Raw genomic sequence first — 15096 nt, 5'->3', positions numbered from 1 at the left:
AAACAAATATTGTATTAAGATCACACAAGAATAACAGTACAACAATAATAGTATTCAAAAGTACAATCAATATGTCCTATGATGGTACCATCAGTTTTGTAATATTTAACTCACTGTGCTCCAAGTGAGTGAAACACGAACATTCCCCAATGTCTCTTATTCCTGGCTCCGGGACGAAATTGATTCGCTCCAGCGATCGCCAGAACGAGGTCCAATCGAGACCAGAATCCTGTGCGGATGGCAAATACATTCACACAGCCGAAGCTGCACAAAGGCGCCCTCAAGGCGCCTGGGAAATCCAAAGGCACCCTACAGGCGACGGAGAGATCACACCCTCGGGTATGGACGAATTAACCTTCAAAAAGCCACGTCACACACACGCCCCATATCGACGTCTGAATGCAGCGGAGATGGTCGAAAAGAGACGAAACCGCAAGCGAAGCACAAGTCCTGCGCTAGTCAAAATGGCCGACGGCCCGGTCTCGTGGCGCAGCAGCACAGCGATGATTCTCTCCTGAATCGATAGCAAAACCTGACATGCAGGTTGATCGGTCACAGCGATGACAACTCTGTCGTAGGAATCCCTTTCCCGGAAACCCGAAAGTTCGCTAGTGACTCTTGCTCGCCAACGTTCGCTTCAGAACTCAGAGCGACTCGGCTTTCTTGTCCGACTCACTCGCTCCGCCCCTTTTCCTTCTCCTCTTCCTCTTCGTTGTCCGGTTCCCGATCCGGTTTCCTGTTTCTTTTAACATTAACCTTTTTACCTTTTGAAAATAGTTCATGAACAATAAACCTTTTGAACACAATAATAGTACATGGAATCAGAAATATTTACAGTGGATGCAAATCACCACAACAGAAGTGACGAATCCGTAACACTACCCCCATACACGTAATAATATATTTTAAAGATAAGAGCAAACCACAAACAACTAAATGTGATTATTGGTTATGGATGGCAGAATAGTTCAGTTGATAGCACGCTCACGTCCGAGCTGTCTGATCATATTGGATTTGTTCCCCTTCGGAGAAGAATCCGATTAAAACAGTCATTGTGGTTGTGCCAACAGTGGAAACTGGATGTCGGAGTAAGTTGGGAGTGGGGTTGGAGAAGGAGAGAGAGAGAGAGATGTGTTAAGCCAGCCGTCCTGTATGCATTTAGGTTTTGGACATTAAAGATCACATTGAAGGAGCTGGGGCTCCCACGTCGATCGGAAGAATGGACGCGACAAAAAGCTGGAATTCATCCGAGTTGCTTTATTCAAACCAAACACTCAGGCACTCTGAAAAGCCCGTTTATCGGGCAGCAATATATATACATATTATCCCGGAGCGTTTGCCCAGGAAAGGCGAGAGGGGGCGTGGGCAAGCGTCCTGGCTGCGGCCTGGCAAGTTGAGGGCAAGCCTGCCCGGGCATGCCCGGGCATGCCCGGGCGTCCCGACCGAGGCCTGGCAAGTTGAGCGCGGGCCTGCCCGGGCGTCCTGGACGAGCCCGGCATGGTGATCGCTCCGCGTCCTTGATAGGTGCAAGGCGATTGTGAAAACCCAGCGGTAGCCGCTACACACGTCCCCCCAGAATCAACTTGCACCGGCAGGGTCAATTTGAGGGGGGTCCTGATGACCCGGCCGAAGCGACCCCTGGCGGGTCGTGGGAGGGGGTCCGGTGTGGTGGTGGGCGGTCGAGTGGGGGGCACCGTGGACGGGGGGCGGCCTCGCCGCGGCGGAAGGGCCACCCGTGGTGGGTGGTCGACGTCCACGTGCGCCGGCTTGAGGCGGTCCACCGCAATCCGGTCCGACCTGCCGCCGATGTCGATGACGAACGACTTGTCGTCCCGTCGCAGCACCCGGAAGGGCCCGTCGTACGGCGGCCGGAGTGGCCCCCGATGTGCGTCGTGACGCACAAAAACATACTCCGCTGTGCGAAGTGCTGGGGGGACGTAGGACTGGGGGTCACCGTGGTGGGATGTTGGCACGGGGGCAAACCGTCGGGCGGCCTCCTGGAGGTCCGAGCGCTGGTGAGCTGCGGACCAGGGACTGGTAGCGTCGGGCACGAATTCGCCCGGGACGCGTAGCGCCTGGCCATAGACAAGCTCGGCGGTGGATGCCTGGAGGTCCTCCTTGGGGGCCGTGCGGAGGCCCAAAAGGACCCACGGCAGCCGGTCGGCCCAACCGCCGTCTTGAAGGCCGGCCATGAGCGCGGCCTTCATGGAGCGGTGGAATCGCTCGCACAACCCGTTTGCTTGGGGGTGGTAGGCCGTAGTATGGTGGAGCTTGACCCCCAGGTTGCGGGCGACCGCGCCCCACAGCTCGGAGGTGAAATGTGGTCCGCGGTCTGACGAGATGTCCGCCGGTGCGCCGAAGCGGGCGACCCAGGTGGCGATGAAAGCCTGCGCCACGTCGGCGGTGGTGGTGGAGACGAGGGGAACGGCCTCCGGCCACCTGGTGGTCCTGTCCACCATGGTGAGCAGGTGTGTGAACCCCCGTGACGGGGGGAGGGGGCCCACCAGATCCACGTTGACGTGGTCGAAACGTCGTTCGGGCACGGTGAAAGGTGCCAGCGGGGCCTGGGTGTGTCGGTGGACCTTGGCCCGTTGGCAGGCCGTGCAGGTGCTGGTCCAATCGCGGACGTCCCGACGAAGGCCGTGCCAGACGAATCGCGCCGACACCAGCTTCTGGGAAGCTTTCCGGCCTGGGTGGGAAAGGCCGTGGAGGGAGGCGAAGATGCGGCGTTGCCAGGTGACGGGCACGATGGGGCGAGGCTGGCCTTGGGAGACGTCGCAGAGCAGGACAGTGTCCGCGATGGGGATGTCGGCCAGGCGGAGGCCCGTGTCCGCCGCCCGGAGGGCTTGCACCGTGGTGTCGGTGGTTTGGTCCGCCGCCATAAGCGCAAAGTCCACGCCCAGGTGGACCGCGTTCGCGCTGGCCCGGGAAAGACAGTCGGCCACGGCGTTGTTTTTGCCGGCGACGTGCCGGATGTCCGTGGTAAACTCCGACACGGCGGAGAGGTGGCGCTGTTGGCGGGCCGACCACGGCTCCGTGACCTTGGCCATGGCGTAAACCAACGGCTTGTGGTCGACGAACGCCGTGAAAGGTCGGCCCTCCAGGAGGTGGCGGAAATGGCGGACGGCCAGGTGTAGACCGAGGAGCTCCCGGTCAAACGTGCTGTATTTGAGCTCGTTCGGCCGGAGCTGCCGGCTGAAAAAAGCGAGTGGCTGCCAAACCCCGTTCACCCATTGCTCATGTACGGCGCCCACCGCGTAGTCGGAGGCATCCGTGGTGAGGGCGATGGGAGCGTTGAGCACCGGGTGAGCGAGCAGTGTTGCGTCGGCGAGGGCCCGCTTTGAGCTTTGGAAGTCCGCATCCATTGCTGCGGACCAGGCGATGTCGTGCTTGGCCGGCTTGCCCCGGAGGGCTTCGTAGAGGGGCCGCATGAGTTGAGCAGCGCGGGGCACGAAGCGGTGATAAAAATTCACCATTCCCAGGAATTCCTGCAGGGCCTTTATGGTGCGGGGACGCGGGAACGTGGTGATGGCCTCGACCTTGGTTGGCAGCGGCACGGCCCCGTTCTTGGTGATGTGGTGGCCCAAAAAATCAACGGCCGTCGTGCCGAAGTGGCATTTGGCCGGGTTGACGATGAGGCCGTGCTCGCTGAGGTGCCCGAACAGTGTTCGGAGGTGGAGGAGGTGCTCGGCCCGGGACGTGCTGGCGACGAGGATGTCGTCCAGGTAAACTAAAAGGAACGGCAGGTCACGCAGCACGCCGTCCATCAAGCGCTGGAACGCCTGAGCCGCGTTCTTGAGACCAAACGGCATCCGCAAGAATTCGAATAAGCCGAACGGCGTGATGACTGCCGTTTTAGGGACGTCGGCTGCCCTGACAGGTACCTGGTGATATCCCCGTATGAGATCAATTTTCGAAAAAATGACCTGTCCCGCCAGACGGGCGGAGAAGTCTTGGATATGCGGGATCGGGTACCTGTCGGGGGTGGTAGCGTCATTGAGACGGCGGTAGTCGCCACACGGGCGCCACCCACCCCCCGGCTTTGGCACGATGTGCAGTGGCGAGGCCCATGTGCTATCGGAGCGCCGCACGATGCCGAGGTGCTCCAACGCGTCGAATTCGGCCTTCGCCACAGCGAGCTTGGCTGGGTCGAGGCGGCGGGCCCTGGCGTAGACCGGCGGGCCCATGGTTGGTATGTGGTGCTCGATCCCATGCCGTACTGCGACGGCCGAAAACGTCGGCCGCGTGAGGGCCAGGAACTCCGTGAGCAGGCGAGCAAACTCGTTCGCCGCCGGGACGGCGCATGCCAGCTCGGTCGGCGCGGAGCTGCTCAATGTGCATACCAGGGAGCTGAAGGTTTCGGCGTTGATTAAACGACGCCGTTGGACGTCCACTAGCAGTCCGTGTGCGCAGAGGAAGTCGGCGCCTAGCAGAGCCATGGGCACGTTTGCGGTTACAAACGTCCAAGCAAAGCGTTGGCCGCCGAAGCAGAGGGTGACGTTGCGCGGGCCGAAGGTGCGGATGGTCGATCCGTTGGCCGCAACCAAGGAGGGGCCGCAAACCGCGGATTGCCTGTCCTGGTCAGAGGCGGGTATGATGCTCAGTTGGGCGCCGGTGTCGCACAGGAAGCGCCGTCCGGACGCTTTATCCATGATGAACAGTAAGTTGCCCGTGTGGCCGGCGCTCATGGCTGGTAATGAACGCCGGCCCGGCCGTTTCCCAGCCTGCCGAAGGTGCACGGGGGTCGGCATGTCCGGGCCTTCTGTCCGAACCTGGCATGATAGTAACACCACGCTTGGTCAGGTGGAGGCCCCGGTCGTCGTGCTGGAGGTGGTCGGCTCGGTGTAGCGGCCGCCAATTGCGTCGGCAGTTCGGTCGTCGACCGTGCCGGGTGCTCGGGCGCCATGGGTGTTGCGTCGGACGGCGGTGGGTCCCATGTCGCCGCTGCGATGCGCTGACCTGCGGCGGAGATCTTGTCGGCTTCTCTGGCAAGGGCCCGTGGATCTGTGATCGTCGTGCTTGCCAGGGCGAGGCGTACCGGGTTAGGCAGCTGACGGAGGAACAGCTCCCGGAACAGGAATGCCGGAGAGTGCTCGCCGAGCAGTGAAAGCATGTAGTCCATTCGCTCGGAAGGGCGCGTGTCACCGAGCTCGGGCAGGTCGAGCAGGCGCCGTGCGCGTTCCGCCGATGGGAGGGCGAAAGTGTCGAGGAGAAGCTTCTTAATCGCGCCGTATTTGTCAGTGGCTGGCGGGCTCTCGAGGAGGCTCAGGGCACGGGCCGCGGTGGCCGAACCGAGCGCTGCTACCACATGGTGGAAGCGGGTGTCGTCGGCCGTGATGCCTCGCAGGGCGAACAGGGAATCCGCCTGTGCGAACCAAACCGCCGCGTGAGCCTCCCAGAAGGTAGGCAGTTTAAGGGCGACTGCCGTGTCCATGTCGGTAGGTCACCAATGAAGGAGCTGGGGCTCCCACGTCGATCGGAAGAATGGACGCGACAAAAAGCTGGAATTCATCCGAGTTGCTTTATTCAAACCAAACACTCAGGCACTCTGAAAAGCCCGTTTATCGGGCAGCAATATATATACATATTATCCCGGAGCGTTTGCCCAAGAAAGGCGAGAGGGGGCGTGGCCCAGCGTCCTGGCTGCGGCCTGGCAAGTTGAGGGCGAGCCTGCCCGGGCATGCCCGGGCATGCCCGGGCGTCCCGACCGAGGCCTGGCAAGTTGAGCGCGGGCCTGCCCAGGCGTCCTGGACGAGCCCGGCATGGTGATCGCTCCGCGTCCTTGATAGGTGCAAGGCGATTGTGAAAACCCAGCGGTAGCCGCTACAACATACTATCTCAAATGAATAGGCCATTGTGTGCCAGTATCGTGGTTACTTTACCTGTTTCATAATTAAAAGGGAGAGCTGATTTTATTGTTGACCAAGAATAGCTTGTGACTATCAAATAGCTTTTTGCTCTTGTCCCTGTGTCATAAGACAATTCAAACAATTTCAACCTGAAAGTTAACAGAGGTTATTCTTACCGCCATGGGAGCAAAGTAAATCGGACGTTTCAGAGTTTAAAAATTCGATTTCGATTTCAGCTTCCTAACTCAAAGGATGGCTGAGATATCACCCGGACAAACAAACAAGAAAGAAAGAAACTGGAGTGAAAACTGAGTACTCCCTTTCAGCGCGCGTCATCGCTGGCCCCCTTCGGTGCTCATCATCGGAGCAGGAGGGGATGATTAGAAAAGGCTCAGTTATGTGCCAAAACAAAAACAGCATTTCATTTATCCAAGTCTCCGTGGATTTCATCGCATGTGGATTGTAATCTTTTTATGTCGTAGCCCATAGGGCAAAGCCATCTAGACGTGTTTGTTTGTCCGTATGTATGTATGTATGTTTGCATGTATGTCCCTCACAAACAAACACCAATCAGAGCTGATCGGATCTGGTCACATGACAGGGGTGATGTGATGTGATTACGTATGTGATGCCATTACGGCGTACGACCGCTGACTCCACACACCGCCATTTTGATTTATATGCTGTTCAGGCCGAACATATTATCGAACCTGTCTTATATCACAATCGCCATGCTCCACCTCTATGTTCTTCATTCAGTGTGAAACACAAACAAGCCGATTGTTAAAATGACCATCAAATATAAAAAGCATAGGCGTTACAGGTCTTTCAATGACACAGTACGTATAGGCCTGAGGCATCATGCCTCACGTTCAAGCAGCTTCAGACAAATTAGGCCAGGTTTCTCAATACAGTAACATTGTCTTCGTAATAATAATAATAATAATAATAACGTCAATAATAATAATAATGTAGTAAACAAGTACACTGCCACCATGCCAAATAAATAAATTACATTCTCCAGGGTGGCATTGCCAGGGCGCTTTTAGCGCCCGGCACTGCCACCGTGCAGCACTTAGAGGGGTACTGGGAGGGAGAGATGTACAACAATTGATTGATTAATTGCATAATTAAAATCGATAAATAATGATCGTAAATAATTTCTCAATCAATTGGCTAATAACATACCTCAACCACCAGTGTTTCAATCGAATCTGTAATTTTTGAAAATTTAATGAAGGAAATCATTAATAAATAAATAAATTAATGGATTAATTGACAAATAACAAATAATTAATCGATTAATTGATTAATCAATAAACCAAATATGTCCTTTATAGCAAAATCACTTGGCCACTGCCATGTCTGAATATCAGCTTCCTTGCTCAAAAGGTGCCTGTGATATTGCCCAGATGAGAAAGAAAATAAATAAGTGATTAATACCAAAAATAAAGTAATGATAATCGTAAAATTATTAAATAATTAATCAACTGGCTAAAAGAATACCTAAACCACCACCATTTCATCCAAATCTGTAACTTAAAAAAATTAATTAATCAAGTCATTAATCAAATAATTAAATAATTAATTGATTAATCAATAAATCAAAAATACCCTTTACAGCCAAATAATTTTGTCATTGTCATGTCCAAATATCAACTTCCTAACATGGATTTCATAAGTCCATAAGTTCCTTAAAAAGTTCCTGGGATTTTGCCCAGATGAGAAAGGAAATAAATAAGTACTTGACCAGAAACAACTTGCTTTCGTCTCCTGGAAAGCAAATCCAACGGAAGGAAATCTCATTTCCTTTCACAAAGCCCGAAACAAGTGTGTGTCCACCCTCAGGAGAGCCAGGAAACAATATCTCTCCGTTCTCAGGACAGAACTCTCTTATCTGTCTACCTCTTCCAAATCCTGGTGGCGTCTGGTCAAATCTGTTTCTGGTGTTTGTTCCCCCTCCATCCCCTCCCTCACCTCAAATGGCCACACGGCTGATTCCGCACGTGAAAAAGCTGAATGCCTCAACTCTGTGTTTGCATCTAAATCTTGTGTCCCAAACCCATCCCTCTCTGTACCCACCGTAGCCAGTCATACCCAGCTGCTCCTGGACTCTGTGTCCTTTCCTCCTGACAAGGTGGAAAAGTTCTGTCAACCCTCGACTCTGCTTCTGCAACTGGACCTGACGGCACCAGCCCACGGGTCCTAAAATCCTGTTCTTCCACTCTTTCACTCCCTCTCTCTGTTCTCTTCACCCTCTCTTTTGCTCAAGGTCATCTGCCATCTGCTTGGAAATCTGCCAAAATCACCACTTTGCACAAAAAAAGGTGCAAAAACAGATCCCAGCAACTACAGACCAATCAGCCTTCTCCCAATTATCAGCAAAGTCATGGAATCCATCATTGCTTCAGATATGAAATCTTTCCTCTTCTCCAATGGCTTGATCTCTGATCATCAATTTGGTTTCAGACCTGGTCACTCTACTCTGGACATGCTGCTTCTGCTTTCTCAACAATGGATGGAGGTCCTCAATGCCAAACAGGAAATTAGAGCTGTCTCCCTTGACATATCACATGCCTTCGATACGGTCTGGCACCCCGCTCTGCACACCAAACTCTCCTCTTTTGGTATCCATGGAAATCTCCACGCATGGCTGGCGGACTTCCTCTCTAGTCGTAGTCAACGTGTGGCCCTGAATGGGTTTCTCTCATCTCCTCTTCCTGTTCAGGCTGGAGTTCCCCAAGGCAGTGTTCTGGGCCCTGTGCTTTTTCTGGTCTTCATCAATGATCTCTCTGACTCTCTTGAAAATCCTCTCTATCTCTTTGCTGATGACTCTACTCTCTGTCACTCCATTCTTCATCCCTCAGATCGGCAGTCTGCAGCCTCCTCACTCTCTGCAGACCTGGACAAAATCACAGACTGGGCATACAAGTGGAACATGTCTTTCAATCCTGACAAATCTCACACTCTTACGATGTCTCTCCGAAAAGACCGACTGGACAACCCTCCCATCCACTTTCTGAATAATCCTCTCCAAGAAGTTCTGTCACTCAAGCTTTTGGGTCTCACTATCTGCCATGATCTTTCCTGGGAAAACCACATTTCAAATCTGGCCTCCAAAGCCAGTCGCCGACTGGGCATCCTCCGTCGTGCGAAGTCTTTCCTTGGCACACCTGAGCTCCTCACCACATACAAGGCTTTCATCCGCAGCTTAATGGAATACTGCTCTCCCCTCTGGGCCGGTGCTCCTGCCTCACACCAAGCTCGGCTTCACCCTGCTGAATTCAAAGTTTTCAGAATCATTGGAATCTCCCGTGATGAAGCTGGTTCTGATGGCCTTTTTCTTTCTAACCACAGGCAAGTTGGTGGTCTTTCTGTCTTTTACCGACTCCTCTCCGGCCTAGCTCCCCCTGCTCTGTCTGTGTTCTATCCCCCAAATATTCCTGCAGGACTCACAAGATCTACCAGTTACCCTCTTCTGGTGAAACTGCCAAAATCAAGACTCTCTGCTCACCTTCACTCTTTAATTCCCCTTTTTTCCCGCCCCTGGAACAAACTCCCTCTCTTCAATCCCACTCCTCCCTCCAGGTCTTGAAAACAGCTGTTCACCACCATCTCATATGTTCCCTCATCCAAAACCTTGATATTTTCTATCCCCGTTAATCCAACCCAAACCCACCTCCTTCAAATTCCGTTTTCTTTCTTCAAAGTCCTTTTAGTGTCCATCTTGTTTATCCCATGTACCCCACCCTACCTTTCTCTCTTCCACAGATCTCCTGATGTCCCTGTTCTCTATTGTTGCTGTGCTTCCCTCTCTCCCCCTCCTGTATCCCGCTCCTTTTATTATATGTTCTATGTGTTGGCTTTTACAAGAGTCTCGACTTCGTATACAAAAAACAAGACCGAAAGTTGAACAGCGGCGTCGCCGAGCTTGTAAAATATTATAATGTGGCGGACACGAAAGCTCACTGGCGTGAGGGCATCATTCCACGCACCAAGTGGGCGGTGGCCACGCCCGAGGGGTAGGCGTGGCCACGGGATATACACCGGGCGCGCAACCCGGAGCGCGCCAGTGCTACCGTAAACCGGGGCTACTTTGAATCACAGGGCTACAGTGAACTCTTTTAATAAAGACACTTAAACTTACCGCGTTGTCCGCTTCCTTCTTATTGTACAAGTAAGCTTGCGTAGCACCGCGCTTCATTTGGTGACCCTCCGACGTTGGATCAGCCGTCGCTGACCGACCGAATACGCCATCGCAATGGCAAACAACGCGGTTATGATCAAACTCCCCGAGTTCTGGGAGACGCAAGCTGAAGTATGGTTCCTGCAGGCGGAAGCCCAGTTCCGACTTCGAGGCATCACGGTGGACGAGACCAGGTACTGCCACGTGGTCGCCTCCCTCGGGCCCGGCACGGCCGGCCGCGTTGTGTCGGTCCTGAGGAACCCACCGGCCGACGGCAGGTACGAGGCGATCAAGCGTCTCCTCCTCGCCACGTTCGGCCTCACGGTGGACGCTTGGGCCGACCGCCTCCTGGACCTCCCCGAGCTCGGTGACATGCGACCGTCGGTCCGCATGGACCATATGCTGTCATGGTTGGGCGACGAAAACCCAGACGCTCAATTCCAGGTGTTGTTTCGACGCCAGCTGCCGGCACGAGTCCGCCTCACGTTGGCCGGTTCTGTGACGACGGAACCCCGAGCGCTCGCTGCCGAGGCCGACAGGTTCTTCGCGGCTTTGGACGCGCAGGCGAGTTTTGGCGTGGCCATCGCGGCTATCGGGGCTGATGCTGATGCTGACCCTGATGCTGATGCACCACACCTCGTGGATCTCGAGGCTGATGCGCATTTCGTGTCCGCCACCACGCCCCGCTCACCGCCGCCGCCGCGGAGAAAACCGCGGCCTCCGCCGCCTTCGCCGCAAACCTGGTGTTTTTTCCACGCCCAGTTCAGCCACAAGGCTCGGCAATGTCGCCCGCCGTGCTCATTCGACAGGTCGGGAAATGCCCGGGCCGGCCCTCGGTAGTGGCACTGAGCGCCGGCCGTGCAAACAGCCTACTGTTCATCACGGACACCTTATCCGGGCGCCGTTACCTGTGCGACACGGGAGCGCAGGTGAGTGTCGTTCCCGCCGGTATGTCCGACAAGCAGTCCGCGGGCCGGGGCCCCGCGCTGCTTGCCGCCAACGGTACGTCCATTCGCACGTACGGAAAACGCTGCCTTTCTCTGCGGTTTGGAGGGCAGGTTTTCCGGTGGTCGTTCGTCACTGCCGACGTGCCTATGGCACTGCTCGGCGCAGACTTCCTCTGTGCCAATGGCCTGTTGGTCGACGTAAAGCACAGAAGGCTTGTCCAGGCTGAGACGTTCAGCTCGCTCGCGTGTGCGCTGCCTGCCTCGTTGAGCAGCTCCCGGAGCGGCTCATCGAGCGACTTGCTGAGCGGTTCAGTTCCGGCCAGGTTCATCTGTACGCTTCCGGCAGCGAACGAATTCACCCGCCTCCTTGCGGGTTTCCCAGCCCTCACGCGGCCCACCTTCTCGGCGGGGGCCATCAAGCATGGGGTGGAACACCACACCCCCACCGCCGGGCCACCGGTCTACGCCCGGGCATGCCGCCTCGAGCCGACGAAGCTCGCCATAGCTAAAGCGGAGTTCGCTACGCTGGAGCGGCTCGGCATCGTGCGGCGCTCCGAGAGTGCTTGGGCATCGCTGCTTCACATCTTGCCAAAGCCCGGCGGGGGATGGCGACCGTGCGGGGACTACCGGCGCCTCAACGACGCCACCACCCCCGACCGCTACCCCGTCCCCCACATCCAGGACCTCTCCGCCCGGTTGGCTGGGCATGTCCTTTTTTTCGAAGGTAGACCTCATACGCGGCTACCATCAGGTCCCCGTCAGGCCAGAGGACATCCCGAAGACGGCGGTCATCACGCCGTTCGGGCTTTTCAAATTTCTTCGGATGCCCTTCGGTTTGAAGAATGCGGCTCAGGCGTTCCAGCGACTAATGGACAGCGTCTTGCGCGACTTGGATTTCGTCTACGTCTACCTGGACGACATCCTCGTCGCCAGCGCATCCCGCGAAGAGCACCTTCACCATCTCCGCACGCTCTTCGAACGTCTGGGCCAGCATGGCCTCATCGTGAACCCCGCCAAGTGCCGGTTCGGCGTTGCCGACATCGACTTTTTGGGGCACCGCGTCACTAGGCACGGGACCTTCCCCCTACCGGCCGAGGTGGGGGCGGTGAAGGGGTTTTCACGCCCCCGCACGATCAAGGGGCTCCAGGAGTTCCTGGGCATGGTGAACTTTTACCATCGGTTCCTGCCCCGCATCGCCCAGCTCCTGCGCCCCTTGCACGAGGCCCTCCGGGGGAAGCCGGGCAAAGGTGACGTTACCTGGACCGAGCAGATGGACGCGGCGTTCGTCGGCGCGAGGCTCGCCTTGGCCAACGCCACCATGCTCGCGCACCCGGCGCCCGATTCACCGATCGCCCTCACCACCGACTACGCGGTGGGCGCGGTGCACGAGCAATGGGTGCGTGGTGCTTGGCAACCGCTGGCGTTCTTCAGCCGGCAGCTTCGCCTGCCCGAACGCCGCTATAGTACCTTCGACCGTGAGTTGCTCGGGCTTCACCTGGCGGTCAGGCACTTCCGCCATCTGCTCGAGGGCCGTGCGTTCACGGCCTTCGTCGACCACAAGCCACTGGTCTTCGTGATGGGCAAGGTCACCGAGCCGTGGTCGGCCCGGCAGCAGCGTCACCTCTCGGGCGTGTCCGAATATACAACGGACATCCGGCATGTCGCGGGGAAGGACAACCCGGTGGCGGATTGCCTTTCCCGGTCCGTCGCCCACGCAGTCCACCTTGGCATCGACTATGCCCGGATAGCGGCGGACCAGGCAGCCGACCCCGGCGTCCAGGCCTTGCGGACCGGCGTCACGGGCCTCCGCATCACCGAGGTGCCGTTCGACGGCGCGGCCCTCTTGTGCGACGTCTCCCTCGGGTGGCCTCGCCCCATCATGCCCGCGGGCTGGCAGCGCCAGGTTTTTGACGCCATCCACGGCCTGTCCCACCCGGGCACGAAGGCCTCCCAGAGGCTGGTCGCCGACAAGTTTGTCTGGCATGGCCTCCGGAAGGCCGTCCGCGGCTGGACCAGGACGTGCCTCGCGTGCCAGCGCGCGAAGGTGCACCGGCACACCCAGGCCCCATTGGCCCTGGTCACGGTGCCGGAACGAAGGTTCGACCACGTACACGTGGACCTGGTGGGACCTCTGCCCCACTTGCGGGGTTTCACCCATGTCCTGACCATGGTGGACCGCACCACCCGGTGGCCGGAGGCCGTGCCTTTGGCGGCGACGACGGCAGCGGACGTCGCACAGGCGTTCATCGCCACCTGGGTCGCCCGGTTCGGCGCCCCCTCGGACATCTCGTCCGACCGCGGCCCCCAGTTCACCTCGGAGCTCTGGGGGGCGGTCGCGCGGGGACTCAGGGTCCAGCTGCACCGAACCACGGCCTACCACCCCCAGGCCAACGGCCTGTGCGAGCGGTTCCACCGCTCGTTGAAGGCCGCGTTCCGGGCCACCCTACGCGACGGCGGCTGGGTCGACAGGCTACCCTGGGTCCTGCTGGGCCTCCGGACGGCGCCCAACAACGACCTGCGTGCATCCGCGGCGGAATTGGTCTTCGGACAACCACTGCGGGTGCCGGGCGAGTTCCTCCCCGACCCCACGGCACCATGGTCCGCGGTGCAGGAGTGCTCCGCACTGCAGGAGGCAGCCTGGAGGTTCGCCCCGGTGCCGACGGCGCACCACGGGCACCCGCCTACGCACGTCGCCCCGGAGCTTCGCACCGCGGAGTACGTCTTCGTCCGGCATGACGCCCACCGGACACCACTGCGGCTCCCGTACGACGGGCCTTTCCACGTGCTGGAGACCGGGGCGAAGCACTTCACCTTGGACATTGGCGGTACTCCCGACCGCGTCTCGGTGGATCGCCTCAAGCCGGCCCACCTCGACGTGGACCACCCACCGCCGGTGGCTCGGCCCCCGCGTCGGGGCCGCCCCCCTGCGGGCGGACCCCCGGCACCGCCCAGTACCGCCGGCACGCCGCCCCCCGGCCCTGCACCCATCCCGGGTGCAGCCGGAGGCATCCCAGCTGGCATCCCTGCACCCCGGACGCCGCCGGTCGCCAGAGGGCGCTTCGGCCGGGTCATCCGTTTGCCCCGCAAACTGGCCCTCCAGGTGCGCGGGAATTCTGGGGAGGCGCATGTGGCGGACACGAAAGCTCACTGGCGTGAGGGCATCATTCCACGCACCAAGTGGGCGGCGGCCACGCCTGAGGGGTAAGCGTGGCCACGGGATATACACCGGGCGTGCAGCCCGGAGCGCGCCAGTTCTACCGTAAACCGGGGCTACTTTGAATCACAGGGCTACAGTGAACTCTTTTAATAAAGACACTTAAACTTACCGCGTTGTCCGCTTCCTTCTTATTGTACAAGTAAGCGCGCGTAGCACCGCGCTTCAATAAACCACAAACACACATGATTAGCTTTTTAAACAGTCACTAATGCTGTCGACAATGTCGACCATAATGCTGTAGTTGTAGACAACTGTAGACAGTGGGTAGCTGTAGACAAATAAATATGACCATAATGCTGTCGACACACATAACATTCAACAAAGAAATTTGGAGGAATCCCGACATCCTTGAGGTAAGCTTTAGTCACAGAAATGAAGGAAGATCTACTGTAATCTATACACCCCACAAGGATTGGGTTAATAACATGATATCAAAAAACCGAGGGGAATTCCTTACTTCTGCGGTTGTTAGTACCGTGTACCGCTTATCATCGATTCATGAACCATACACCGCTTCAATCCACTAACTTTGTAATCACGACATTTGGATTAAAGTGTTATGGTCATATTTACTACATTATTATTATTACTATTACGAAAACGATACTACTGAAACGAAACACCACTGTATTAATAAACCTGGGTTTAATTTGTCCGAAGCGGTCCGAAGGTGAGGCATAAAGCCTAAGGCCTATATGTACCGTATTGTTGGAAGAGACATAACGCAGATGCTTTCGATACCTGATGGTCATTTTAACAATCGGTTTGTTTGTGTTTCACACTGAAAGAAAAACATTAAGGTAGAGCATGGTGATTGTGATATATGACAGGTTCGACGATATGTTCAGCCTGAACGAAATTGGAATTAAAATGGTGGTGTGTGGACTGTGGAGAGTC

Source organism: Myxine glutinosa, chromosome 2, assembly GCF_964187855.1.
Source record: "Myxine glutinosa chromosome 2, kmMyxGlut1.1, whole genome shotgun sequence".
In the NCBI taxonomy this organism is placed as follows: Eukaryota; Metazoa; Chordata; class Myxini; order Myxiniformes; family Myxinidae; genus Myxine; species Myxine glutinosa.
This window is presented reverse-complemented; position numbering follows the sequence as displayed.